The 25,602-nt window shown below is 44.5% G+C and overlaps 1 protein-coding gene across 1 annotated transcript in view; it reads right to left on the reverse strand.

The window, feature by feature from the left end:
• LOC120993795 (collagen alpha-2(IX) chain-like) overlaps nt 1–25,602 on the reverse strand; it is a 156,244-nt gene that overhangs the window by 121,147 nt on the left and 9,495 nt on the right. The window lies entirely within an intron of this gene.

Raw genomic sequence — 25,602 nt, forward strand, 5'->3', positions numbered from 1 at the left:
TCCAATTAACTCACTTTATCTCCCATGGCTGGTTTCTCAGATTTCACTGAGGGTCACATGACCTGTGATGTCAGCTTCTGTCCCTGCTCTGATAAAGGTCGTTTACAAGCCTGTAAATGAGACGTCACTGTGCTGGCCACGCCCCCCTTCACTGCCGTCTACTCTCTCCTAGGATTCTTAACCCCTTCAGCTGCACACACTGGGTATCTGCAGCAGTGACAATTCTGGGCACAGGAGCTGAAGGACTAGAGAGAGCATTGCACAAGGAGGTAGGGGGAAGATCCTGTGTGTATTAGCAGTGTCATTATACAGCTGGGACTTGTAGTTATACACATACAACATGCTGCAGAGTCTCCCAGCAAGCAGACAGGTCACTCAGGGCAGCTCTTGTATTCACTCCTTTAGCAGTGTCATTATACAGCTGGGACTTGTAGTCCTACACATACAACATGCTGCTGAGTCTCCCAGAAGGCAGACATGTCACTCAGGGCAGTCCTTGTATTCACTCCCTTAGCAGTGTCATTATACAGCTGGGACTTGTAGTTCGATACATATAATATGCTGCAGATTCTCCCAGCAGGCAGACATGTCACTCAGGGCAGCTCTTGTATTCACTCCCTTAGCAGTGTCATTATACAGCTGGGACTTGTAGTCCTACACATACAAGATGCTGCTGAGTCTCCCAGCAGGCAACATGTCACTCACGGCAGCTCTTGTATTCACTCCCTTAGCAGTGTCATTATACAGCTGGGACTTGTAGTCCTACACATAGAACATGCTGCTGAGTCTCCCAGCAGGCAGACATGTCACTCAGCGCAGTCCTTGTATCCACTCCCTTAGCAGTGTCATTATACAGCTAGGACTTGTAGTCCTACACATAGAACATGCTGCTGAGTCTCCCAGCAGGCAGACATGTCACTCAGGGCAGCTCTTGTATCTACTCCCTTAGCAGTGTCATTATACAGCTGGGACTTGTAGTCCTACACATACAGTACAGACCAAAAGTTTGGACACACCTTCTCATTCAAAGAGTTTTCTTTATTTTCATGACAAGGCATCAAAACTATGAATTAACACATGTGGAATTATATACATAACAAACAAGTGTGAAACAACTGAAAATATGTCATATTCTAGGTTCTTCAAAGTAGCCACCTTTTGCTTTGATTACTGCTTTGCACACTCTTGGCATTCTCTTGATGAGCTTCAAGAGGTAGTCCCCTGAAATGGTCTTCCAACAGTCTTGAAGGAGTTCCCAGAGATGCTTAGCAATTGTTGGCCCTTTTGCCTTCACTCTGCGGTCCAGCTCACCCCAAACCATCTCGATTGGGTTCAGGTATGGTGACTGTGGAGGCCAGGTCATCTGGCGCAGCACCCCATCACTCTCCTTCATGGTCAAATAGCCCTTACTTTCAAAGTTTTCCCAATTTTTCAGCTGACTGACCTTCATTTCTTAAAGTAATGATGGCCACTCGTTTTTCTTTACTTAGCTGCTTTTTTCTTGCCATAATACAAATTCTAACAGTCTATTCAGTAGGACTATCAGCTGTGTATCCACCTGACTTCTTCTCAACGCAACTGATGGTCCCAACCCCATTTATAAGGCAAGAAATCCCACTTATTAAATCTGACAGGGCACACCTGTGAAGTGAAAACCATTTCAGGGGACTACCTCTTGAAGCTCATCAAGAGAATGCCAAGAGTGTGCAAAGCAGTAATCAAAGCAAAAGGTGGCTACTTTGAAGAACCTAGAATATGACATATTTTCAGTTGTTTCACACTTGTTTGTTATGTATATAATTCCACATGTGTTAATTCATAGTTTTAATGCCTTCAGTGTAAATCTGCAATTTTCATAGTCATGAAAATAAAGAAAACTCTTTGAATGAGAAGGTGTGTCCAAACTTTTGGTCTGTACTGTAGAACATGCTGCTGAGTCTCCCAGCAGGCAGACATGTCACTCAGGGCAGTCCTTGTATCCACTCCCTTAGCAGTGTCATTATACAGCTGGGACTTGTAGTCCTACACATAGAACATGCTGCTGAGTCTCCCAGCAGGCAGACATGTCACTCAGGGCAGCTCTTGTATCCACTCCCTTAGCAGAGCGGGGGGAGGGGCAGAGAGTGTTTTTATTGCATGTAAACAAAGGGCCAGAAAAGAACCAGGGAAATTAGGAAATATATATATATATATATATATATTTTGCATAAAACTTGCTTAGCTTAGTTGTATATTGCTGCCCATCAGATTTTCAGTGCTATATATTTTTTTTTCATAACTCGGACAACCACTTTAAGGAGGGTTTCTGAAAATCTTTCTTCAGTGAGACAGTGAAAGAGAGGAGCTTAGTTCTATAAGGTGGCCAATGGGTACAATGTAGACAAAGGCAGAAGTATTCAACAGTTTGGAAACAGTAGTGAAACGGGAAGGATAAAGATTTATCAGTTACTTACTTTTGTTCCAGGACGGCCTGGTTGCCCAGGATCTCCTTTAGCTCCAATGAGACCCTAAAATGCATTTGTGGTCAAAACCAAATACAGTATTAAGATAATTTAAAATATGGTTCTGGTAGACTAGTAATGAGTTCAATGTTTGATTGTAGTAGTAGGGAGTGCCAGGAACAGGAGAAAAGGTTCAATGTGCCCCCATGGGCCCCATAGCAGTCTTAATAATTATGATAGCTTAGGACATGTTGTGTTAGACAACTGTTCAGATGGTGCAGTGCTGCGCGGTGGCCTTTTTTCGCGCGGTGGCCATTGTTGATGTGGTGCTGTGCTGGTGGGGCCCAGTGCCAGGATGGCATTGCCAGGCAGCAGGGGTGCTGTTTGACTGCTGGGTCCCGCCGTCTGCTGGTGCGGTGTTGTGACGCTGGTAGTCGACACGCAGTGCCGCGTCGGGTTTGGAGGTCACCGCGCAGTGCTGCGCCAAGTTTAGAGTAGGTCCCTCTTAAAGAGGCAACCTTGACGCGGTGAGTGAGCTTATGGCTTTTGATCAAAATGTACACTAATGCCTCTTGCATAAGCATGCAGTATAGGCGGCAGTACATTGAATATTGTGCTGAGAAGCTAGGTTAATTAGATCAAAGCATAGCTTGTGGATGTGCAATCCAGTTCTGTTTTTCTCCATTTGATATATTATTAATTATGTGCCACTGCAGTTATGAGTCCTTGCAACTGTCTACATTCAACCTTCTACTTACATCAATTCCAGATTCACCAGGACGTCCGTCTGGCCCGGGAATGCCTGGCTCTCCTTTTGCACCCTGAAAAGATAAAGCAAGGCAGCAATTTGAGGGGGCTCCTAGCCAACATATTAGATTCAATATAGTTCTAAGGCCTAATGACTATCAATGACTAGAATATCTTATGTGCAGATATTTGATTGTAGTAATTCGCAAATCTAATGTTATTATCACAAATGTTTCTAACACCTTAAAAATTCATTAACACGCTGGCCAGGTAAATCACACCATGTTCCATTTCTGTGTTCAGCAGAACCATTTGATCAAATGTATGGACAGACATATATAACTGTAATCCTTTACAGCTGCATATTTCTGCCATTCATATAAAACATATCAAGTGGCTTACATTTTGTTTTATAGAGTATTAATGAATAGATTCTTGTACACTTTTTAATACAGTTTGGGCTGTAACTCCCGGTGTATCTTGGCCTTTGGCATATGATTTCCCGCTGAAAGGGGTCATACCATCACAAAGTACATGACAGTCTTTTTCTTACAAAGCTAGAACCAGCCCTGTACCTCCCATGGAGCCAGAGATCTCCACATTCATTGCTCCAATTGTTCTGCTACATTTATTTCAGGCTGGCATCTTGGGGGGGAGGGGGTGCACTTTCTCAAGAAGCATGTTCTTTCTGCTGCACCCCTGTAACTGCCACAGCTTCTAACAGCAGATATGGCTGGTGGCAACACCTCTATGAGGTGGACTGATAAATAAAAATAAGAACAAACAGCAGGTGGTGCTATACAGATACATTTTATTGAATAGCTCAGTGGCTAAAATTACTAAAAATTACTAAAATTACAAAATTTCAAACTGTTTTCCTCAGGATAGGTCACCAGTGTCTGACACCCGGACCCCCTGTCGATCAGCTGTTTGATAAGTCAGCAGGGCTCCTGTGAGCACCGTGACCTTCTCGCTGCTTTTCCTACTCTAGTGATGACACGTTCATCGATCACATGGCCCATGAGCATCTCAGCCCTATTCAAGTGAATGAATCTGAGGCAGTACCAAGCACAGTTGCTACACAATGTATGGCGCTGTGCTTGGTACAGCTGATCAGCAGAGATCCCATGAGTTGGTACCCCACCCATCCTGAGGATAAACCATCAATATGTAAATCAAGGAGAACCCCTTTAAATCTTATGAAAATCATTTGTGGTGTTCCATGAAAAAAAAACACTTTTATTCTTAACGCAAATGATGGATTCAGCGCTCCAAGGGGTGTGGCCATGGAGCTGAGGGGTACAGAGGGGGCAGACCCCAGCTCTCAGTGACCTATTGCCTTCATTGGCGCAAACAAATAAAAGAATGTTTAAATCATCGCAACTGATTTTCACAAGATAGGTATTGTTTGGATCAGCAGGATCAAACCTACCAGGGTGTATGTCTAATTTATAGGATCGATACTGCTGACAGGTGCTACTTAAAGTCTTCTTGGAGCTCCATGATAGGAGAAGCACATAATTAATAGTCTAGAACTAAAATAGTATCTGCTTTAAAATGTAATGTTCTTATTTTCTGTTTGTGCCTTCAAATTCAGTTCACTCCTAAAATGTGCAAGAAACATCAATTTAAGTAGGATGAACTATCAAAAGAAGTCAAGCTTCCTACATAAACAGAGGCTAAGGCTAAGGTAAGCCTTTCTGTGTTCTAGAGGATTAAATCCCTTGTTTAATTGGTACTCACCGCAGGTCCGATTCCTGGAGGCCCTCTATCGCCCTGTAGAGAAGCAGAGGTCAATTAACAAACCGTCTCTAATTCACCCTGACTGCGCCAAGGGTTACAGTACACATCAATCACCATCAATGGTTGATTAAGAAACATTTGCTATAAATCTGTATAAGACAATGCCATTTTGTGATGGCAAAAAAGTGATTTCCATTCCATAATGAAGGCTGAGGCTTACAAAAAATGAATCTTATTATATTCGAGGAGTAAGCCATAAAGTGGACTTGGTTTCATAAGAGTTTTCGCCATCGGATATATCATTTCATTTACTATGAAGCATCTGAACACAGTTTGCATGCAGTGGGGTTAGATTTAGATGATTAGTGAACAACCAGGCTCCATCTCTCATATTCTACAGGCTCTTCAAGAAGCAGAAGTAGCAACCTAGTTTTGATAAGTTCCCCAACTAGCCCATTAGCTTCCATGGTTGTAAATATTCATTCTGAATCTACTATAAATGAAGACACTGTAGGAACACTGTGTGTTCCTACAACTGTTTATATTGCTACGTTCCTCTTCTAGAAACCATTGGAATTAATTTACCTTTTTCTCTGTTCCAGGTTTTAACCACCCACACACCATGATTCAGCATGGATGAATTTATAAACGAGTCCAATGAAGTAAGCAATGAACGTCTCCGAGATTAAAAGAACTAAATTACACTCATAGAAATCTCATTAGCTGAGAAACATAGAAGCCATCTGTGCGAGCACTGAATATCTTTATTGTGTATACAGCATTGTTACCAGAGCATATCAAGTGGTCAAAAAATATATCATGATTAGCAGAGCCAAGGAGCTATTTATTAGTAAGCCTACTCAAATAAAGGAAGCTTAACTATGTAGAGCCTACATGAAGAGTAATATTTTTAACTATTAAATCAGAAAACCCATGCAGAAAGTTTTAAAGCGGTTGTCCCAGAATGACAACTTAGTTGTGGACCGGTGAGAAATTTCTCATCAAAGCCTATGGGACTAAGACAGCTATCTCAGGCAGTCCCATAGACTTTTAATGGAGTGGCGGCATGCATGCGTCATTGCAGCTCCACTGAAACAGGCACAAGTGACCCCGTTTTTTTGTGATCCTTTGGGTAGGTGATAAGTTACCATTCTGGGTAAGCCCCTAGTTTTTAGGCTTCAGTACTTCCTAAAGATGCATTACAAACATTTCAAAACTGGACTATTTTCCCCAGGGCCGTCTTTACCGCAGGGCAAAAGGGGCAGCTGCCCCGGGCCCAGTTGCTCCTGGGGGGCCCAAGCAGCATTTTACTTGGATTTTACTTGGGCCCCCTATATTTTGTTGCCGCCGCCGGCCATGTAACAGCACGGAGTCACGGTCCGGACTATAGAAATAGACTGAGTGAGGAGGGGGCGGGGCCCGCGGCCGCTCTGCGCTCCGCTCTGCTGCCTGGCCTGCCTGTCTCTTTAACAGAGCAGACCAGTGGCTGCTGGAGCGTGATGCAGCTGCCGCACAGGCAGAGAGAGGAAGGAGGCGGAGCGAGCCCCAGCCAGCAGCCACAACAGACACAGCCAAGCAACTAGCAGAACTTACAGGTATTTGGTGGGGGGGGCTCATATAGGACAGTGGGACAGTGTGTGCTTTCCTGCCTGCTACTACATCAACCCCCCCTCCCCCAGGGATTTTGGGGGTCATTAAGGGTTGGACTTGCTGCTGATGTTGAGTGTGCCAGTGTGTGTGTCCGTCCCTGTGTGTGTGTGTGTGTGTGTGTGTGTCTGTGTCTGTCCCTCTGTGTGTGTCTGTCCCTTTGTGTGTGTGTGTGTCTGTCCCTTTGTGTGTGTCCGTCCCTGTGTGTGTGTGTGTCTGTCCGTCCCTGTGTGTGTGTGTCTGTCCCTTTGTGTGTGTGTGTGTGTCTGTCCCTTTTGTGTGTGTGTCTGTCCCTTTTGTGTGTGTGTGTGTGTGTGTCTGTCCCTGTGTGTGTGTGTGTGTGTCTGTCCCTTTGTGTGTGTGTGTGTGTCCGTCCCTTTGTGTGTGTGTGTCTGTCCCTTTGTGTGTGTGTGTGTCTGTCCCTTTGTGTGTGTGTGTGTGTGTGTGTCTGTCCCTTTGTGTGTGTGTGTCTGTCCCTTTGTGTGTGTGTGTCTGTCCCTTTGTGTGTGTGTGTCTGTCCCTTTGTGTGTGTCTGTCCCTTTGTGTGTGTCTGTCCCTTTGTGTGTGTGTGTGTGTCTGTCCCTTTGTGTGTGTCTGTCCCTTTGTGTGTGTCTGTCCCTTTGTGTGTGTCTGTCCCTTTGTGTGTGAGTGTGTCTGTCCCTTTGTGTGTCTGTCCCTGTGTGTGTGTGTGTCCGTCCCTTTGTGTGTCCGTCCCTGTGTGTGTGTTCCAGTCCCTGTGTGTGTGTCTCTCCCTGTGTGTATCACCATGCCCACAGTGTTCCTATGTCTTGACGCAGCTGCTTCAGAACGTTCTGTGCGGGGGAAGAGGAAGAAGATGGAAGAGGAGGCAGCGCCAGCATGGAGTCCAAGCGATAGACACAGGGAGGTACACTAAGGACGAAGGTAACACTTCCACATGATCTACACTAGTGTTATCTGTGGTTTTACATAGGACTGCAGGTAACACTACTACATTATTTAGCACTAGTGTTATCTGTGGTTTTACATAGGACTGCAGGTAACACTACCACAAGGTTAGCTCACACAGGGAGCCTGAACACCTAAGGCCGGCCCTGGCTGCGCACCCCAGCGCCAAGGGATGACGTCACTGATGTAATATGCCTCTTATATGTGGAGAGCGGTGATGTCACAGATGTAATATATTACTTATAAGTGATATATTACATCAGTGACATCACCACTCTCCACACATAAGTAATATATTACATCAGTGACATCACTGCTGTCCACATATACCGGTAAGTAATATATTACATCAGTGACATCACCGCTCATCACATATATGTGGAGAGCGGTGATGTCACTGATGTAATATATCGCCTATATGTGGACAGCGGTGATGTCACTGATGTAATATAACATTATATGTGGAGAGAGCGGTGATGTCACTGATGTAAAATATCACTTATATGTGGAGAGTGTTCATGTCACTGATGCAATACAGCGCTCCAGATGGCGACCAAAATGGTCGCCAATGCGCCTTAAAATTTGCAGATGGCGACAAGACTTGTCATAGGCTACAGGCCTGAGGTCTATTTGGTAGTGAAATCCCAGCGCAGGCAGGCGTGATGATGTCATCACGCCCGCCTGTGCCAGGACGCGGTGAGGTGTGCGCGTCTGCGTTGCACCATCCCTCGCCGTACCAGCAGCTAGTGAGCGCCAGTGAAAGGAAACAGGTGAGTATAAGATTTTCGCTTTTTTTTAAGGTGTGGGAAGGCGGGATCCAGGGGGCCCAAGTAAATTCTTGCCCAGGGTCCAATCAATATTAAAGACGGCCCTGATTTTCCCATCTTCAAGACCAGGCACATTTTAGTTTTTTAAGGTTATATAAATCATTTTTGTATTTTTGTTTCAGTGATACATCGACCTCGATTTTTATTGTATTTTATTATTTATTTATTTTATTTATTTTTTTACACCCAGGAATAAAATAAAAAGGGAAAAAGTCTAGTTGTTTGATATTTTAATAATTTTTTAAATTGTGTTCCATTTCAGTTAGTCATTTTAATATAGTGATATAGTTTTGGTATAGTTTATTTACCCAACCCCCCCCCCTTCCCAAAGAAAAATGAATAAAAAGCAATCAATAAGTGTTAGGTACCCAAAAATGATACCAATGAAAACTACAAGTACCCAGAGTATAAAGTTATAATTTTATTTATACCGAAAAATGAACATAAAAACTCAGTGACAGTATTGCTTTTTCCTATCCCCCTCAGAAAAAGTGTTAATAAAAGTTTATCAGCAAGTTATGTGTACTCCAAAATGGCACCATTAAAAACTACAACTTGTCCCACAAAAAGCAAGGCCTCATACGGCTATATGGATGGAAAAATTAAAAAGTTACAGCTCTTGACAGAAAAATTGCTGCGTCATTAGGCTACCTGCACACGTTGCAGAATACATGCATTTTTTCTGTGACAATTCCCATGCGGAAAACCCACAGCGTAGTACAGTACAATACCAGCAAAGTGTATGAGATTACACAAATCTCATGTACACTTTGCAGATTTTTTGACCTACTGTGCGGATTTCCAAATCCGCAGCATGTCCATTATGTTTGCAGTTTTAGCTGCGGATTTCACAGTTTTCTAATGCCGGGTGAGATCTGCGGCAAAACTTCATCTAATCCACACCAAAAACCGCTGCTAAAAATTGCCGATTCTGGTGCGGATATGGCGCAGAAATTTCTGTGCAGATCTTATGTGCATTCAGCCGCACTCATGTGCAGGCGCCTTAAAGCCCAAAACAGGTGTGTCACTAAGGGGTTAATATTACAGAAGATCTGAATCTGCTAAAATCCAGCTGCTTCTGCAGCTACCTGGCCCTGCTGGGATGAGAGGAAGCAGTATTATGGATGCTTGCTGATCTGTATACAAAGTGCTCATTGAGGGGTGGGGTTAGCTGCGCTCATTTATCACAGCGTGTATCGTGATCAGGGCGGCAGGGACAGTAAAAACCGTTTCTGCGTTCTCTATGTGGAGTCCATCTGCCACTGAGCACCAGCTCACCAGCTTTTTGATCTTCGTTCAGCTGAAAACTCTGCAAGGACATTTAGAAACTTTCTTGCAGAATTAAATGTGAACCCACAGGATGTTTAAAGTCCAGAACTGGATAAAGATGTTTACGGCTTCATGCACACAACTGTATTTTTCATCCATGTGCTATCCACACTTTTGTGGCTAGCGCACTTACCCATTCATTTCTATGGGGCCATGCACACATGTATTATTTGCGGATCCATGCGGGTGTTCTGCAAATGATAGAATATGTCCTATTCTGGTCTATATTACAGACTAGGATGGCCTTGCGGTTCGCACGGCAGTTGTTTCAAACTTTGCGCGTTCGTGATTCGCCGAACATGCAAACATATGGCGATGTCCGCCGGTGCCATAATCTTTTGCATTGCACCGAACTTTGACCCATGACACATCCATCAGGTGGGATAGGACAGCCAATTGAGACGTTTCAGAACATGGACACACCCCCACCCTATAACAGAACCCGATCTCGCAGCTATTTTACATTCTGTGTTTTGCCAGTGTAGGGAGAGGTTGCTTTGTGGAGCAGGGACAGGCTGTTAGGGAAACCAAGCGCTAGCTAATAGGGCCACAAAAGTCCTTTTAAGGACTGGCATAGGTGTGCTATCGATAGGTGTGATATACTCAGGGATGTGATATACTTATAACATACTTTCTAACATAGAAAGGATATTATAGTGCATTTGTATTGTGCAACAGTTGTGTGCGGTTCTGCTGCGATACCGCAGCTATATAGAGGGACAAGCGCTATTAAAACAACTAATTGCAACAGGTGTGTTATACCTGTTGCCCCCAAAAAAACTGATTGAGGGGTGTGATATACCTATAATATACGTTCTAACATAGAAAGTATATAGTGCATTTGCATTGCGCAGCAGTTGTTTGCGGTTCTGCTGCGATACAGCAGCTATATAGAGGGACAAGAGCTATTGGAACAACTATTTGCAACGAGTGTGATATACCTGCTTCCACAAAATACAGATTGACGGCTGCAATATACCTGTTGCCCCAAATAAACAGGGTGGTGTGATATAGCTGTTGTGGCAAAAAAAAAAAATTGAGGGGTGTGATATACCTGCTTCCACAAAATACTGATTAAGGGGTTTAATATACCTGCTTCCACAAAATACTGATTGAGGGCTGCGATATACCTGCATCCACAAAATACTGATTAGGGGTTTGATATACCTGTTTCCACCAAATATTGATTGAGCGCTGCGATATACCTGCTTCCACAAAATACTGATTAAGGGGTTTGATATACCTGCTTCCACAAAATACTGATTGAGGCCTGCGATATACCTGCTTCCATAAAATACTAATTAAGGGGTTTGATATACCTGGTTTCATCAAATATTGATTGAGGCCTGCGATATACCTGCAACCACAAAATACTGATTAAGGGGTTTGATATACCTGCTTCCAACAAAATACTGATTAAGCGGTTTGATATACCTGCTTCCACCAAATATTGATTGAGGCCTGCAATATACCTGCTTCCACAAAATACTGATTAAGGGGTTCGATATACCTGTTTCCACAAAATATTTATTAAGGCCTGCGATATACCTGCTTCCAAAAAATACTGATTAAGGGGTTTGATATACCTGTTTCCACCAAATATTGATTGAGGCCTGCGATATACCTGCTTCTACAAAATACTGATTAAGGGGTTTGATATGCCTTCTTCCACCAAATATTGATTGAGGCCTGCGATATACCTGCTTCCGCAAAATACTGATTAAGGGCTTTGATAAACCTGTTTCCACCAAATATTGATTGAGGCCTGCGAGATACCTGCTTTAACAAAATACTGATTAAGGGGTTTGATATAACTGCTTCCACAAAATACTGATTAAGGGGTTTGATATTTCTGTTTCCACCAAATATTGATTGAGGCCTGTGATATATCTGCTTCCACAAAATACTGATTAAGAGGATTGATATACCTGTTTCCACCAAATATTGATTGAGGCCTGTGATATACCTGCTTCCACAAAATACTGATTAAAGGGTTCAATATACCTATTTTCACCAAATATTGATTGAGGCCTGCGATATACCTGCTTCCACAAATACTGCTCTTCTCTAGGGACTTAGGCACAGGGTCCTTTTGAAAATGACAGGAAGAGGCAGGCCCTTCCGCAGGAGTGGTAGGGGTCGGGCAGGTGCACTAGGCCGGAGCCTAAGTGGGAAGTTGGAGAAGGAGCGTGCGATTACTTCAAAGGACGCACCAGAGTTGGTTGAGTGGCTCATTCAGCCTTCCTCTTCTGCACCCTCCTCATCCTCTGTATCTGCACCCTCCTCACTCTCTGCTGTGTGCACCCCCAAAGACATCAACACCACCACCACCACCATAGCCCCTCCACTAGAGTCAGAGGAATTATTTTCCCATCTATTCCTAGACCTTACCGATGAGCAGCCATTCTTGACATCGGAAGAGGAAGAGGAGGAAGCTGTGAATTTACATTGTCATACAGACATTGTTGCGCTGTATTAATAGCAAAAATAAGTACCGTATTTTTCGCCCTATAAGGCGCACCTGCCCATTAGACGCACCTAGGTTTTTGAGGAGGAAAATAAGAAAAAAAATATTTTGAACCAAAAGGTGTGCTTTTGGTGGGTTTTGAACTAATGGTGGTCTGTGGATGACACTATTATGGGGGATCTGTGGATAACACTGTTATGGAGGGGATCTGTGGATGACACTGTTATGGGGGCATCTGTGGATGACACTGTTATGGGGGATCTGTGGATGGCACTGTTATGGGGGGGGAATTATGGATGACACTGTTATGGAGGGGGATCTGTGGATGGCACTGTTATGGTGGGATCTGTAGATGACACTGTTATGGAGGGGGGATCTGTGGATGGCACTGTTATGGGGGGATCTGTGGATGACCATGCTATGGGGGATCTGTGGATGGCACTGTTATAGGGAGGGGGATCGTTGGATGATGCTGTTATGGGGAGGGGTATCTTTGGATGACACTGTTATAGGGAGGGGGATCTGTGGATGACACTGTTATGGGGGGATCTGTGGATGACCATGCTATGAGGGGATCTGTGGATGACACTATATAGCATCTTATGCTTTAAGTGTCATCCACAGATCCCCCCATTACAGTGTCCCCCAATACACCGGGCCCCGCTGCTTACAGCAGTACACATATCTAAACACTAATCCTTACCCTCCAGTAACTAAAGCAGCGCTATCCTGTTTGTTTACTACTTACAATCAAGCTGCGGTAACAGGCAGAGCGGGCAGCTGCATAATGTCACTCACTCAAGTCACGCGCCTGCTGCGCCTGCATCATTCATAAAGTGGGAGGAGCAGGCGCGTGACGTGAGTTAGTGACGTTACGACGCCGCCCACTCTGCCTGTTACCGGAGCTTGAATGTAAGTAGTAAACAAGTAGTAAACAAACAAGATAGCGCTGCTTTAAAGTTACTGGAGGTTAAGGATTAGTGTTTAGATATGTATACTGCTGTGAACGACGCAAGTTGCCAGCCTCCGCCCCTCCTCCCTCCCCGCTGATACATCGCTGCATTGTGCGTTGTGGTGTTTATTAATAGGAAAAATAAGTACTTCTTATTAGCTTTTCTGCGGTGAATTTACATTGTCATTCAGAGTTTGAAATTGATAGGTGATTGTAGAGTATCTTCCGTAGGGACTAACAATTAGTCGATTAGCTATTCAGTGATGAAATTTGTTTGTGGTCGGTAGGTGTTACTACGGTCAAGGACAATATATGTCCTTTACGGCCCACTGGGTAAATGTGGTTCCTTCCCAGCCACACCAGCAACTTGGCCAGGTGACGCCGCTTCCGCCTCCACGTTCTCACGCCGTTGGTCCTGCAACAATGTCCGCCTCTGCCTCCTCATCCTCCACCGTGTCCTCAGCCTCTACTGCAGGGACAATTCACAGTGCTCCTCCAGTATTCCACATGTGCAGGGCATGACGGTGTCACGCTGTTCTACACCTCGTTTGCCTGGGCAAACGGAGTCACACAGGGGAGGAACTACTCTGTGTCCTTCATCAAGAAATCAAATCCTGGCTATCTCCGCGACAACTCAAAATCGGAACCATGGTGACCAACAATGGGAAGAACAGGGTGTCGGCGCTGCATCAAGGAAGGCTGAGCCATGCGCCCTGCATGGCGCACGTGTTCAATCTAGTTGTAAAGCGACTTGAAGTCTTCCACCCATCTACAAGACATCCTAAAATGGCCAGGAAACTTTGCATGCACTTCAGCCACTCGTACACCACCAAGCACACCCTTCTTGAGCTGCAGCGGCAGAATGGTGTCCCCCAACATAGGCTGATATGCGACGTTTCCACCTGTTGGAATTCCAGCCTCCATATGTTGGACCGACTATACGAACAGAGAAAGGCCATAAACGATTTCTTGATGATCCAAGCGGACAGAGGTACTCCCCTGTGTAACTTAAATGTTAGCCAGTGGCAGCTCATGCGTGACACCTGCCGTTTGCGCGTGCCCTTTGAGGAGGCCACTTTATTTGTCAGTCACCAGGACTACGGGATGTACAACGTCATTCCACTGATTCATATCCCGGAAAAAATGCTGGTAAATCTGGCTGGTCAGGGGACTGGAGACGTGGCGCCTACATCTCACGGCCACATGAGCCCTGTGGGGGCTGAACTGGAGGAGGAGGAGGACATTTGAGCACAAGCAATGTGTAGCAAAATGGGTGGTTTTTCTACACAGGTTACAGGAGAGGAGGAACAGGAGCAGCCAGAGGAGCAAGAGGGAGATGAGGAAGATGGGGCAGATGGCCCAGGAACACTGTGGCAGTATGCAGTGGAGATGGAGGCAGGGAGTCCCTCTGAGTCTCTTGCGCAAATGGCCTGATGCATGCTCACTTGCTTGTGTAGTGACAGCCAAATTGTCACCATTTGCCACAGAGATGACTACTGGCTCTCCACCATGTTAGACCCTTGGTACCAGTCCATGTTAGACCCTCGCTACACCTGCTGAGAGGGAGGACAAACTGAACTACTATAGAGACATCCTATGTAGTCAGTTGTCCGCTGCCTATCTGCGCCGTCATCCATCCTCTCGCAGGTCTGACCGGGAAGGGGCTCTGCGCTCATGTTCCACTGCCATGACTACTTGGGGGGTACGGGGTGGCAGAAGCTGTACCAGCTCCATCAGCAGCAGCCTGAGTCTAGAGTGGCTGATGACCATCTTTTTTCACCTGCATAGTGAAGAAGATACTCACCAGTAGTGTTGGTTGCGAATATTCGAATAGAGAATTTTATTTGCAAATATCGCTACTTCTAAAATTTGCAAAGATTTAGAATATAGTGCTATATATTTGTATTCGTGAATATTCTAGATTTTTTTTCATCTGAACCCATGATCCCTCCTTGCTTCTTGCTTGTGGGCCAATGAGAAGGCAGCAATATCTTTGTAGGAGCTTAGCAACATCCCTAGCAACCAATAGGAAAGTTGCCTACCCCTTACTATATAAGAACCTCCCCAGCAGCCATTTTCTGCAGTTTTTTGCAGTTCTGAGAGAGACAGCAGTGTCATTGCTGTGCTCTGTGCTTTGCTGTGTCATTACATTAGATAGTTAGTTAGTTAGTTAGTTAGTTAGTTAGCCTATATATATATATATATATATATATATATAATACAGATAGTTAGTGGTAGATAGTCAGTGTAGGTTAAATCGTGATATAGTGTAGCTGATATGTTCTGCTGTCCATACATACATGCTACAGACATAGTGCTGTGATGTCACAAGTTCACAACAACACCAATCAGTAATATGTAGTCAGACCTGCTAAAATGTGAAGTTGCACATATTGCGCAAAAATATGCGCATCATTAATTGCCGATTTGCGCAATCGCAAATATATTGGAGCACTCTATCTGCATATAAAGCTATTGTAATGTTCTGCCGTGCCAACCATTTTCTCCAGTCTTAGGAAACTTCTAGCAGCTTGAAAAATGTAGCAAAAGTGACCCACGTCTGTATTGTGCTCAGTATACACACATATTACATTGCCGATTTTCACAATAATCAAGAAAATAATCGCGAATTCTCGAATTCACAAATTTTTGACGAATATTCATCCAAATATTCGCGAAATATTGCGCATTCGAATCTTGCCCCTGCTGCTCATCACTACTCACCAGCAGCTAGACATAGAGCAGAACCTGAACCAGCAGGTGGTGGCATACTTTGAGTGCACCCTGCCACCCGTCATCGAAGATCCGCTGGACTACTGGGCAGCCAAACTGGATTTGTGGCCGCAACTGGCCGAGTTTGCCCTGGAAAAGCTGTCTTTCCTGGCTGGTAGTGTGGCATCAGAGTGGGTGTTTAGTGCGGCGGGGGCCATAGTTACCACAAGGAGAACTCGCATGTCCACTCAAAATGTGGAGAGACTGATCTTTGTCAAGATGAATCAGCCAGGATTTCCACCTACCAATGCCTGATGCATCAGATTAGATCATCCATGCTGTCTCACCCAAACCTTGACAAAAGAGACCGGTTTCCCGGTTTCTTCTGGCTACCTGCTTCAGCTACTATTCTGATGCTGGCACCCGCCTGATGCCACAAATCTGATGCCAAGTGCTCATTCTTACACCCACCATCATCAGCGGGTACTGTTATTGCCACCCACCTCCCCACTCTGTCACTGGGTCACTCTCTGGTCTCCTCATGCTGTTGCTGCTGCCACCTCTGCACTATGTCACCTTGCCACTCTCTGGTCTCCTCAGGCTGTTGCTGCCACCTCCACACTATGTCACCTTGCCACTCTGTGACCTCCTCATGCTGCTGCTACCTCAACACTATGTCACTCGGCCACTCTGTGGCCTCCTTAGGGCCGTCTTTAACGCGGAGCAAAAGGGGCAGCTGCCCCGGGCCCAGTTGCTTCTGGGGGGCCCGGGGCAGCGGCGGGGCAGGGGAGGGAGAGGAGTCTCCCTTCCCCGTTCCTCTGATAGGCTGCAGGCACTATGTCTGCAGCCTATCAGAGGCTGGTGCAGGTGGGATAATGACGTCATCGCGTCGCCTGAGCCGTACAGCGCAGGACACAGGTCGGAAGAGGCCTGCATCGCATCGCTGCCAGCCTGATGGAGGTAAGTATAAGTGTTTATTGTTTTAATATGGTACTACTACTGGCACATGATTGGAGGGCATCTATGGGGGCACCTGTTACTGGAAAATGATTGGGGGCATCTATGGGGGCACTTGTTACTGGCACATGATTGGGGGCATCTATGGGGGCACTTGTTACTGGCACATTATTGGGAGGCATCTATGGGGGCACATCTTACTGGCACATTATTGGGGGGCACTGTGGGAGCATCTATGAGGGCACATCTTATTGGCACATTATTGGTGGCACTTTTTACTGGCACATTATTGGGTGGCACTATGGGGACATCTATGGGGGCACTTCTTACTGGAACATTATTGGGGGCACTATGGGGGCATCTACTGAGGCCACAAAGAAGGGATATTTTATATGGGGGAAGTGAGGAGAGGAGCAAATAAATTCGGATCAAATCGAATCGTAAAGTTTGGCGAACCGGAAATCACATTTTTGAAAAATTAGCTTATCTCTAGTCATCAATATCAGATTAGCAGGGGTAAGAATCTGTCACCCCTACCAATCATCTGCTTGCAGGAGCCGCTACAAAAAGCTATTGCAAAGCAAATTTGGATCTATCATGTCACTTGAATAGGATTGGCTTGGAGCTACTCCTAGGGGCATTAACTAAGTGGCCTCCTTGGTCTTCACCGTTTAACCCCTATACAGGGATATGAACTCCGCTGCATGGGAACCACCGTGCCACTACGCCAATGTTCAAGTGACTGCTGACCCCCAGAGGTGTTGTGTACCAAGAGATCAGGTGAAACCATAGTCAGGGACAGATGGAGGCCACGGTAGCAGAATTTGTGCGGTCCGATAAACAGTCTGAGGTCAATGCGGGCATCACAGGGTCAGAATGGAGATCAGGCACAGGTCTGGTAAGGCAGCGAAGAGTCAAATCTGTGAAACAGGCAGAAGTCGGTAAATGGGCAGATGAACATAATCTTCACAGTTTTGAAGGAGCAGGGGAAGGTACCTAGATACCCCTGGATGATTAGCCATTGGCTGGGAAAACAAGGGTGCGCACACTAGTCCTTTAAGAGCCAGAGGTCGCATGCATGCCCTATGGCAAGTAAGGGGCAGTACTGGCAGGAATCTGACTGCAGCCTGCATGGAGGACAGCCAGCTACTCCATCGGCCATGCACACCAGGGAGGAGGAGGAGGGGAAACTGGCGGACCCAAGCTGCTGGAAAACAGGATCATGAAAGCCGTTAAGCAGAGCAGAGAGTGGAGGGAGAATGGAGCTAGGCATGGACCGCTACCATAACAACAGCTCTATACATTAGTGTTGAGCGCGAATATTCGAAAAGCGAATTTTTTTCGCGAATATCGCAATTTCGAGATTTCGCGAATATTTCGAATATAGTGCTATATATTCGTAAAAACGAATATTCTTTTTTTTTTTTTTTACAAAATTACAGTACACATATAATTGATTGTTTCCCAAGGGTCCAAAAGCTCAGATCTTACTCACATTGCCGAGAAAGTGATTGAGGTGCGAATTTTCGCAATGCGATTTTTTTAGCGCACAGGCGAATATCTGCACTTGTCCCAGAACAGAGGCAAAGGGCTTTGCATTCATACATTAGTGAATTGAGTTGCGAATCTTCGTAAGGCGATTATATTAGCGCACAGGCGAATTTCCCCACTTGTCCCCAGAACAAAGAGGCAAAGGCCTGTGCATTCATATAGTATAGCACCATATTCGCGAATATTTAGAACTTCGAAAAATTCGATTTACGAATATTCGTATTTTTTATTTTAGTTTCCACCGTACAGATTACATTGATCTGTACTCTGTCAACTACTGTCATCACCCCCCACTGTATCTCGATTGATTCCCAAAAGTCCAAAAGCTCAGATCTTACTCACATTGCCGAGAAAGTGATTGAGGTGCGAATTTTCGCAATGCGATTTTATTAGCGCACAGGCGAATATCTGCACTTGTCCCAGAACAGGGGCAAAGGGCTTTGCATTCATGCATATGTATTATCGAATTATCGCATATGCGAAATAATAACGAATTCGAATATTCGCGAATATTTTACGAATATTCTTTCGAATATTCGCGAAATTTCGCGAATTCGAATATGGGACATGCCGCTCAACACTACTATACATTGTGTAGTGGCTGTGCTTTTTTATTGTAATGCTGCTTCCATCCAAGTGATTTTTGGAGGTGCCCAGGAGTCGGACTCCCACAGATCTGATATTAATACAGTAGACATGGCTGGTTTTTTTTTAAATGAAGAGTAATTCATCATCATTCAGGCCAAAAGAGATGAGCATCAGTACCGTACGCAATCCATGGACAGGTGTGGTACTGTTTCTGAAAGAAGACAGCAGACTTATAGTTAGAAGTCCATTGAATTCATGAGGGTTGTGCTCCCTACATCTCACACTGAGTGATAGCTGGTTGCTGTGTCCCAGAGTATGCTCCCTTCATGAATACAAGCTCCTATTTTTGGGTCATTCGGGCAATTAGGAAAACGGAACGGTACCCATATTATTCTGCTCTTAAACATTCAAGTAAATTCTTCAAGATTAAACAAGAAAGTATAGTCTGACTACAGATTGTTATTCCCATCTAAAACATCAGTAAGATATGCCATCAACATCAGATAGGTGCAAGTTCTGATGTTCTGCACTGTGGGAGTTCTGAAAATAGCCGAGCGTTTCTGATCACAACTGCCTTTTAAAATAATCAAAAACACGACAGTTTTCTAAAATGACTAAGGCTAGTTTCACACTAGCGCTAGACATCTCCAGCAGGCTGTTCTGGCAGGGATCAGCCTGCTGAAGATGTGTGGATCTTGCCTTGCTGGGCTCTACCGGGCTGCAGCCGGATCTCCGCTGGTCCCCATTTTAATTAGGTCTTCAGGCAGCTTCTGGCAATGCCAGATCCAGACATCCCCTGCAGACTGCTCCCTGCAAGAACAGCCTGCCGGAGATGTCTAGCACTAGTGTGGAATTAGCCTAAAAAGTGTCTTGAGGGAAGCAGCACCATGCACCATTACACTGCACCAGCTTTATTGTGTTCTAAGGTTACCTTGTAATGAATGGATTTTGGTGCACATACCTCAGCATAGGCCTAGAAAAAAATATATAGCTACTGCAAAATATACCTCAGTCTATATAAATAAATGCTAATATAAGCTTGGCCTGGCTGAGAAATAAAAAGGTTGAGGAAGCAGACTTGTGGTGGTGGCTTAGAGGGGAAGTAGATGTCAGCCCCACTACTTTGTGTGCAAGAGATACCACGTGTTCTTTATCTAGGCCTTTTTTTTTCCCTTTACATTTCTTTTTTTAATGCACGCTTGTTAGGTTTTGTCAGTTCAGTCTGGAGTAATTGGAGTCATGACAGGTAATCCAAGTAGGAAATACAAACCAAATCAATATAATGTTAACTGTGTGATGGACTGAGAGATCACTGACATGTTTCTAGGCAAAACCTATTGTTAGTAGTAAACATAAAACTCTATTATGATTATTATTATTATTATTATTATTAATAATAACCCTTTTGCACACATGGCTGTAACCCTACCAGGGATAGACTGGGAACTTAAAGTGGCCCTGGAAAAAAAAAACTAAAAGTGGCCCTCCAAATTGATAGGAGGGGCAACAGAGGTAGACGGGGTGAGCAATACCATAGCGTAAAATACCGTCCCATCAGATCCATATATCTCAGTGCAGCACAATTTACTGCCCCAAAATCTGCCCCATTGTGGTCTCCTTCAATAGCTGCCATTTTTAGTCCTCTTTCACCAGTTGTCTCTGATTAGGATATGGAGCAGGGGCTAGGGGTTGAGGTGGGGACCACAGCAGTTTAATTCAGCAAGGCATGTATAGTCACTGGCCAGATATATGAGTACCTGATACTCACAGCTCATTATGTACGCAGCCAGTGGCTGAAAGGAGGGCTTGGGTGCCCCCCTGGACATCGGCCCACCTGGAAATTTCCCAGTAAGGTCTATGGCCAATCCGCCCCCGAACCCTACATAATATAAAAGTATTGGGAATGCAGTAATGGAAAAGAATCAAAATCAAGTAATCACAGCTTTTTTTTTTTTTACCTCGCCCCCTGAAAAAAAAATTGAAGTTACATGTTATCGGTGTCAAAATGTGGCAATGCAAAATATATATAGGTTTTTATTGTTTTTAAAGTAGAAGAAGCATAAGAAAAAGTATATTAATTTGCTATTACTGACCTGAAGAATAATGCTATCATGTCATTCTTAAAGGGACACTGACAGGCCAAAACAGCATATATAGTTAGATATATCTCATTACAGGTCTTATACAGTCTTTTAAAAGCATATAAGTATCCCCCCTGTCCACCTTATAAAGAGCGAAATATAAAGTTTTATAACCTGCTTCTCCTGTCAGCAATCTGCCCAAGGGGCGGCGTTTCATGTGAAAATGCGCCCAGCCAGCCTTCCCAACTGCCGTTCTTAAGCCCCGCCCAGCTCATCATTATTCACTTCGCTGGGCGGCGGCTAGAACTCTCCCCAGTCCCGATCCTGCGCCTGCGCAATTCAATCCTCCGGGCATCGTTCATGCCCAATCTTCTGCGCCTGCGCCCCGCCGTGCCGTTAGATCGCGCCTGCGTACACACACCAGCCTGCGTCTTCGAGGCAAAACCCCAAAAACCCCAAAAAACAATGGTGCGATTGCATTATTTTTTTATTTTACTCCACAAATAATTCCGCCCCCCATTTTTCAATACAAAGTATGGTAAATTAAATACTGCCATTAAAAATACAACTTGTCCTTCAAAAAAAACAAGGCCCCATATGGCTATGTGAATCGAAAAGTTAAAAAAAAGCTACAGCTCTTGGAAGTCGGGGAGAAAAAAACAAAAATTGGCCTGGTCCTGAAGGGGTGAAAATAATAGCTACAATAATAAGTAATGTATTACAAATTATTTTGAAGGATATCAATCCATATTGAAATGCTGGTAACTTGCATCCATGCAGCGCCATCTGGTGTTTAGCAGGGATACCACACCATTTCCCTTTACATTTTTAGGAATATTTGGACTGAAATTCAGTCAGGCAGTCAGCCTATCTCAACCTCCAAATTTTTTTGCAGCTATAGATAAACTGTGATTAGTTTAATAAAAGCAAACGTTTAAACCATAGTCATAACTTGCACCAATTAATGCAGGGAATTATGATTAAAGAAGTTGTTCAAGAGTAGAAAACATGGCTGCTCTTTTCCAAAAACAGCACCACACATGTCTTTTGGTTGTGTCTGGTATGGCAGCTCAATCTCATTCACTTCAATGGAGCTGGGCTGCAATACTACACACAACCCACGGACAGGTGTGGCGCTGTTTTTGGAAGAAAGTAGACAGTTTTTCTAATCCTGGACAACCTTTTAAGAGTGCATTCACATGATCATATGTATATACGGTCTGCAAAACATGGATCTGAAAAGCGAAAAATATGGATGATGTCCGTGTTGCATCCGTTTTTTTGTGGCCCCCTTGTAACAATGCCTATTATTGTCTGCAAAACGGACAAAAATAGGACTAGTTCTATTTTTTTTGCAGGACCACAGAAAGGACATATAGATGCAGACAGCATACGGTGTGCTGTTTGCATTTTTTGAAGCCCCATTGAAATGAATGGGTCCACATTCAATCCGCAAAAATATATGGATCGGATGTGGACCAAAAATACGGTCTTGTGAATGGGGCCTTAATCTCATTCACAAGTTCATTACCAGTCGTGAACTTAATCCATTTAAATTAGGAAATCCGCACAATGCTATCAACACTGAATCAATGAGTGGCATTTCATCTACTCAAAGGGCCCTTTAAGATGAGCAGTTGGTAAAAGACCCATGCTCCCCCTATGCTCCAGAAGAGAGGGGCAGTGACACAGTAAGTTGTTTTGTTTAACAACCCCCATGTTTGGGAATTAATCTTAGGGCATGTTCACATGTCGGATATTGTCTGCAACAAAGTCCGCCATGTATCCCACTGCAGAAATTGCTGCAGTTTCTGCCATGGGTTTTCATTTTGAATGGCATGCTCCTGCTCTCAGTTTAACGTCATTGAATGGAGCTAAACCAGGAGTAGTTCCCACTGTGACTTTCCGAGGTGTCCGCACAGTAAACACACCAAGAATGGACGTGTAGACCTTGTCTCTGTCCTCATCTGTATGAACTGTGACACGGCCTCTAGTGATGAGCGACCAGAGCTTTGGATCCTAGATCCAAAGTCGCTTTGCTCAAAACTTTAGATTAGTGCTGTATTGTAGTGGTTTTCCACTTACAAAAATCAAATACCAAAGTTATTCAACGAAGTCTTGAGAGACTTTGCGAATAACTGACTTTACCTCATCGGAGACCATACATTTCTCCATACAGCATTAATCCGAAGTTTTGAGCAAAGAGACTTCGTATTTGGCTTCACTCATGGCTTCACTCATCACTAGCGGCCTCCGATTAAAAACAATGGGAGGTGGTTTCAGAGCACATTCAGTGTGTTTTTTTGGCACCAAATCCATGCTGGAACATGCCTCAAGGAAACTGTGGTGAAGCTGGACCTGGTGTCAAACTCTGACTTCCTTTAGACAACCCCTTCTCCAAACAGAGCTGTCCCCAGATGATCACTGAAAATTATTAGATACAACCAGTGAAAGCTGCGGATAGCAAAACATCAAATGAATGTGGGACCAAGTGACAGAGTTGATCTGAGTCCATCAGAGTAGGAGCTGCACTTTGCATCAATGCTCTGGTGTAGAGTGGTGTTGTATGTAGAGAACATTCGATGAGAGGTATTTCTCTTGATGACATTCATATGCACTCTTTAGTACATATGAACAGGAGTTGTCTAATTGAGAAAATCCCTATAATTTTTTAAATGTATACCTCTATTTAGGCTACGCCATACTACCAAGTGACCAAAACCAACAATATGGATCGGGAGGTGCATTAATTAGATGATCAAAAAACTCAAAATACACCATATGAAGAAAACTATTGGGACACACCTCTTAATCATTCAAGGTGTTACGTTCGGTCCTATTGCCACAGGTGTATAAAATCCAGCACCTATCCATTTGGTCTGCCTTTACAAACATTTGTGAAAGAATGGCTGGTCCTAAAGAGCTCACTGAATTCCAGGGTGGTCCTTGAAGAGGATTGTGAAATGTATTCCCTCCAAGACTTTCCACGATCAGCTGTGAGTGGTATTATTACAAAGTGGAAGCCACAGCAAGCCAGCCATGAAGCAACAAGCCACGTAAAGTTAGGCTAGGGCTACACAACGACATGTGTTGCGTAACAATTTTTATAATGATAGTCAATGGAGTCGCACTGCGACATGCTGCAACTGCGACACGACAGTCGCAAAAAATCCATCCAAGTTGAATTTTTGTGCAAATGTCGCGTCGCAGTTGCAGCATTTTGCATGTCGCAGTGCAACACCATTGACAATCATTATAAAAAATGTGTGACGTTGGTGCGACAGGAATGTCGCACGACATATTGCAATGTAGTTGTACACTTTTGTTCGCACAACACATGTCACTGTGCTTTCCTAGCCTTACAAAGTCGGGTCATTGAGTTCTGAGGTACGTAAAGGTCACCAAAGCTATGCTGACTCCAGACTTCCAAACCTCCTCTGGTATTAAATTGTTTTTCCGGGATTTTGAATAGGTCATCAGTATTTGATCAGTGGTGGTCCGACACCCAGGACCGCCACCAATCAGTTTGAATAAGCACTGGCGCTCACAGTAGTGTTGCAGCCTTCGCTCAGCTCACCAAGTACAGCACCGTACATTGCATAGTGACTGAGCTTGGTATCGCACTTGAATCAATGGGGCTAAGCTACGCCTAGGCCATGTGGACGATGAACTGGCCTAGGGAAAGCTACGAGAAGGCCACATTACCGCAAGCCCCACTGCCTTCTCAAACAGCTGACTGACAGGGGTCCTATGTGTCAAACCCCCATAGATCAGATACCGTTGACCTGATATCCAGAGGATAGGTCATCAATTAAATCTGTAAAACCCCTTTTAACATCAATACAAAAACTGTGCACTGGGAGCTTTATGACATGGGTTTCCATAACCAAGAAACTGCATGGAAAGCTTATATCACCAAGCACAATGCCACGCATCAGATGGAGCGGTGTAAAGCATGCCACCGTTGGACTCTGTAGCAGTGGGAACATGTTCTGCGGAGTGAGCAATTACGCTTCGCTATCTGGCAGTCTGATGGATGAGTCTGGGTTTGACAAATGCCAGGAGAACATTACCTGCCTTACTGCATTGTGCCAACTCTAAAGTTCAGTGGAGGAGGGATAATGCTATGGGGTTGTTTTTCAGGGGTTCAACCAGGCCCCCTGTAGGTGTCACAATTCCATGAACAGGGTCTCATTGACTTTAATGTAAAAAATGCAACCTTGAACACATGGTCACATTTTTTTTCCACTGCTGATTTCAGGTTCACTTAAGATGTGACATGTTACGTCTTTCTGCCTTCCCCTTCGATGTCGGTGGGAAAGGACTAAACTAGCTAGTGTTTTTTGTGTGTCTTTGGCCTCATGCACACAACCTTTGTTTTATTCCGTGTCCGTTGCGCCGTTTTTCGTGATTTTCTGCGGACGGCTAATGCACCGTTTGCCATCCGCGTCCGTGATCCGTGGTTCCAGTCCGTCAAAAAAATATAACCTGTCCTATTATTTTCGCGGAAAACTGTTCACAGACCCATTCAAGTCAATGGGACCGCGGAGGCACACAAGATTGTCATCCGCGTTAGACTTTTTGTTAGACTTAGACTTTTTTTTACATTCCTTTATGTCTAGTGGTCCTCCAA

Source organism: Bufo bufo, chromosome 3 (genome assembly GCF_905171765.1).
Source record: "Bufo bufo chromosome 3, aBufBuf1.1, whole genome shotgun sequence".
NCBI classification, from domain to species: domain Eukaryota; kingdom Metazoa; phylum Chordata; class Amphibia; order Anura; family Bufonidae; genus Bufo; species Bufo bufo.